Source organism: Tenebrio molitor, chromosome 6 (assembly GCF_963966145.1).
Source record: "Tenebrio molitor chromosome 6, icTenMoli1.1, whole genome shotgun sequence".
Classification (NCBI taxonomy): Eukaryota; Metazoa; Arthropoda; class Insecta; order Coleoptera; family Tenebrionidae; genus Tenebrio; species Tenebrio molitor.
Window position 1 is genome coordinate 3,997,633 of NC_091051.1, and position 5,324 is coordinate 4,002,956.

The following is a 5,324-nucleotide window of genomic DNA, read 5'->3' on the forward strand; positions in this document are numbered from 1 at the left end:
CGCGAAAAATCGTTTGTCAACTGAAAACAGAAACAGTTTTATCTCTGTTGTATCGATTCGAGGGCGGTATGTGCTCGGATAAGACTGAAAAATGCGCCATTGACGGTTTTGAAGGGGAAACAAGTGCCAGGAACGTCGCCAAAATTGATGGGAAGGAAAATGATAAACGAGAAGGGGACAAAAACTCAGGTAAAGAATTGGAATGTCGTGTACGAAAATAGTTGGTTTTGTTCGTCGAAAGGCCAATTTCAGGATGCGGCTAATTTATTGGTAAATACGGCGACGAAAAGGAAACCACAGAAAATTCACGATTGCTCGTGTGAATTGACGGGGAAATGACGATAAAAGTGTCGGGTAATAAATTTCAATTCGAAATGTAATCAGCAAGACAGGAGTGATAGTGTAGTTTAAGGATCATTGTCCTGTCGAGCGTGTCAAATGAGTTACGGCCGTGGAAAAAAATCAGTGATTTATTGGGTGCTTTCACACGAATTTTAACCTTCACTGGAAAGAATGGAATTGCGAAAAGCTTTTTTAATCGAATGTGCTATTGCGGGCAAAAAAAGTGGGACATCAAATTTCTGTCAGTTTTGAAAAATTCGATGTAGTTTAAGCTTTATTGTCATTTTTTTGACACTATTCCAGATGACAGTTTAAAAATTTATTTTATACTCCTATTTTCCTTTTCCAAATGCTTTCTCCTTTTGATAAAGATAGATTTTGATTGGGACTTTGCCTTAAATAAATCTTCACTACGTGCTTACTTACAATCATTCCCTACAACCTACAATACTTAATGACAACGTCAATCAATTCAAATAAGATAAGGGTTATTTCACATTAAAAGTCAAGACAATGACGTTGATGTCCCACTTTTTTTGCCCGCAATAGTGCATAAATGTGTTGAAAGTATTTTAATGCTAAATTTGTTTTGTCAAGGAAACGAAACAATTATGAAATGTTTAAGTAAATTCAAAAAACTCCTGGACTGTCAAAATTACATTTTAATAAAATGCTGGTTTTGACTGTACTTGGGTATAAAAAATTTTCGCTAGAGTGTACCACGTCAAAATCTAGTTACAACTTACAAAATATATTTAGGTTATGTTTTCATTTTTAATTTATTAATTATTTTGAACACTTGAAACGAAATGCAACAACTAAAAAAACTGGAGCAATTTAATCAAGTTTATAAAAAACACAAAGAAAAACAGAAGGTGACACGCACAAACTGAAAACTGGTAAAAACTAAACAATAACCAAAATTGAGTCAGATTCCGCTAAGGATATATTGGGTGGAACATCTCTAATACCCACATACCTAGTTAACCAATCGGCTTTAATTAGGTTTTCATTTTCAAAATGCAAGATGCTGTTTCTACACAGATGGGTTAAAATCAGAAACGTTTTTTGTTGAAGGTATGGCTTTATAATATAATAATTTAAATAAAGGAGAATTTTATAAATATTTAGGTATTAATCAATCAAATCATATTCAACATTCAATTATAAAAGAAAATTTAGAAAAACAATTTTATTTAAGAATTAAATCTATTTTAAAATCAAAATTAAACGGTAATAATTTAATTAAAGCAGTTAATACATATGCTGTTCCATTGTTGACCTATTCTTTTGGTAAAATGGTCCAAAACTAATTTACAGAATATAAATATTCAAACTAGAGTTCTTTTTACAAAATTTTGTAAAATCACCCCAAATCTGCTGTTGAAAGATTTAATTTACCACGCGAAAATGGTGGTAGGGGTTTTTCAAATCTAGAAATTCTACAACACAATCAAATTGCTTCACTAAAAAATTATTTTCTCAATAGAGCTCGTGATAACATTTTTTTTAATGCTTTGGTTTCAGCGGATAAAGGTTACACACCTTTAAATTTAAGTGATAATGTAATTTCAGATATTGTTGAGCCAAATATACCTGACACTATAGCAAATATAAAACAAAAGTCTTTACATGGGAGATATTTTAAAGAGCTAGAACAGCCAGAAATTAATATTCAAGCTTCTCATGCATGGCTTAAAAAATCAAATATTCATCCTGAGACTGAGGGTTTTATATTTGCAATACAAGATCGTGTTATAAATACAAGAAATTATAAAAAACACATATGCGGTTTACAATCGATCATCGATAAATGTAGGATTTGCGGAACTGAAGAGGAAACCATTGAACACATCATTTCTTCTTGCACCGTTTTGGCTCAAAGCGAATATAAAAAACGTCATGATATATTCGCAAAAATTATACACATGAATTTAGCAGTTAAATTCAGTTTATTAAAGGATACACAACCACATTACATTTATAAACCAGAAAGTTGTTTAGAAAATGACAATTACAAATTATATTTTAATCGCACAGTTTTAACTGACATTCACATTCAGCATAACAGACCAGACATTATTATTTTAAATAAACAACAAAAGCAAGCATATCTTTTAGATATAGCTGTTCCAAATTCACACAATATAACACAGACATATAATACAAAAATTAATAAATATTTAGAACTATCCGTTGCTATGAGAAATCTTTGGTGTTTAGAAAAAAATTCGATTTTACCATTTATAATTTCAGCAACAGGAATAGTACCACAATCTCTTTTTAAAAATTTAAAAATTTTGGACTTAGAGAACACATTGGTGGTTGAAATTCAAAAAGGTATATTATTATACTCATGTCACATTGTGAGGAAATTCCTTAACATTGACACAGAACATAAAACACAAAAAAGTCAAAATGTGGAGGCGAGACGCCGGTAATTATGTTGATAAGCACTGCACTATTACTTGATAGTATTATCCGTAATAGTGTATGTACTCCGGCAAAATTGCCGGGCCGCCGGGTGGAGGTGGGATACGAAAAAATTTGTTATGGCCCTCTTCTCTCGCGCCAATACAACCACGCTAGTTCGTTTTGAACTTTCCATTTTAACCTTTTTACAAAATACACTGAATCATTTTGCAATTTATTTGACAATGTCAATTTAAACAAATGAATAGTTTATGATTTATATCTATATGTACATTTAATTATTACTTGTTTATTAAATTTTACTACCCCATGTTTGAAAAATCAAAAAATCACAGGTACCGACCGGGGAATATGAAAATAACTAGTAATTTAACCAACCTACTCTCGTGTCAAAAATAAATTATTCCCTAAAATTCCAACTTTTAGGGAAATAACGTTTTTCATGTTGTGTGTAACTAGAATTTTCAAAAGTTATTTTGAATGCCTAAGGTTGGTTACCTTGAATTGAGAGATTAAATCCAAATAAATACGCCGCCAGTAACTAAAATTGATTGTGAAACGAAAAATCATATATCACTTAGCGAGAAATTAGTCATTTGCAACTGTTACAATTAATTTGCTGTCTTACATTTTTGGGACATCTTTTGTTTGTCACCAGAAACCACATAGCCTCCAACCTAACCAAATTTATGGCAACCTAGTAACGAATATCCCTAAATCCTAGGGAGTAATTTATTTTTGACACGAGAGTAACAACTGCAATTTTGATTTTGACAGTCCAGATGATTTTTGAATGGACTTTACAATTGTTTCTTTGCAAAAAAAAGTAAAGAGAGTTTTTAAGGGCCGGTTTCACCAACGTGATTAAAATATACGAAAACATTAGGTAACTAAAGTAACGAAACATTTTAACCTACAGTTAACTTTAACTGGTGTTGTTGAAACCGGCCCTAAGTAAATTAAATACATATTTTCATTTTTCTGAATGAGTAAAATACTACCACAACTACTACAAGAACTAAATTTTTGGATTTGGAAAGAAATCTGGTCTTCTTTTTAAGTTTTGAAACCAGGTAGGTGACAAATGCCTCTATTAACAACAAAACGTATTTCGAAGGTTCTTAACAAAATGTACCCATTATGGGTCAAATTGACCCCAATTTATAAAACGATATTTTGATTCTTTCAAATAAATCTGGTAGGTCGATATGCAATAAATGTAAAACTGTACAAATTATGTCAGAAAAAACTGTGGAATCTTATATTCAAAAATATTTATGAAACAAATTATTATAACCTTTTTCAGCCGACAACAAAAAAAAAACAGTTTTCTGTAGTATAAACTAAAGTGTGATTTAATTCTAAATATGAAAAACTGCAAGGGCAGGAGCAATTTTATCACAAGCTATCCACTTAGGGTCGATTCGTACCCCGGGATAGTATGAATTAAATTATTTCAAGAAACGTTCGCGATTTATGTCAAATGAAGGGTATACCAATGAAAATATCAGAATAAATTGTGTTTATCTGCGGCTCGGGTCGCCAGTGACCCCAGATGTGTGACGAGCATTAAATTACATATCTTCAAAATATGAAGCAACAATTTTCAAGACATTGCAAACAAAAATATTAAATACAACAGATAGATAAATCTCCACCGGTGAAGCATTCATCACGTCAACTGTTTTTTTCTAAACTGATAAATTTCTACAAACAAACAAAAAATCGTTGAAGTCACGATTATTTGTAGCGTGACGATCTAGCAAGTCTTGTCCTTTTCAACATCTAAATCAGCGAGTCTTTAACACCTTCGTTCTTCAAAATCTAACGCGCACACTAAATTTTCGGACATTCAGGCGTTCACGAGTCCGACCAACAAATTAAACACGAAAAGAAGTTCGTCGTCGGTGCACTCCACACGTGTCAGCCTCGTCAAGCCACCGGAGAAAATTCGATTCATCACCCGAGATGATGATTGTTTAACAGACGAGCCGGCGACAAACTGGACAAACAAACAAAAATCTCATCTACTCACGGTACGCCGTACCCAAACAAAAACACAATCAAACACGAAACGACACCTGTTTCACAACAACAACAAACATTACGACGACGGATCTTCACCGGTTTTTCGATCAAAAGTGCGAATAAAAATTGAATCGGTGTTTTACTGGTTGCCTACGCGTTGACAAACTGGGCGTTAGACTGTTGCTAACTAATATGGCCGCGGGAGGTTTTCCCCTATTTTTTGTCATCGAATAATTGATTTCTTGATTGACACTAATTAATATGATTAACGCGTTTAAATAATATATTTTTAAACGAATCGCCTGCAATCATTTCAACACTCCACAAATCGCAGGTGGAGCTCCACTCCCGACAGGCAGGTACGCTTTTCTGTAACTGCGCCACAATAAAAAATTTCCAGCCGAAGACGACATGATCACTTTACGACTTCCTGTCACCTTGTCCGAAGACGTCAATAAAACGATAAATCCGACGCGGTCGAGCGTCGTCACTTCGATTGACGGATTGGTGGTGAAGAAAGT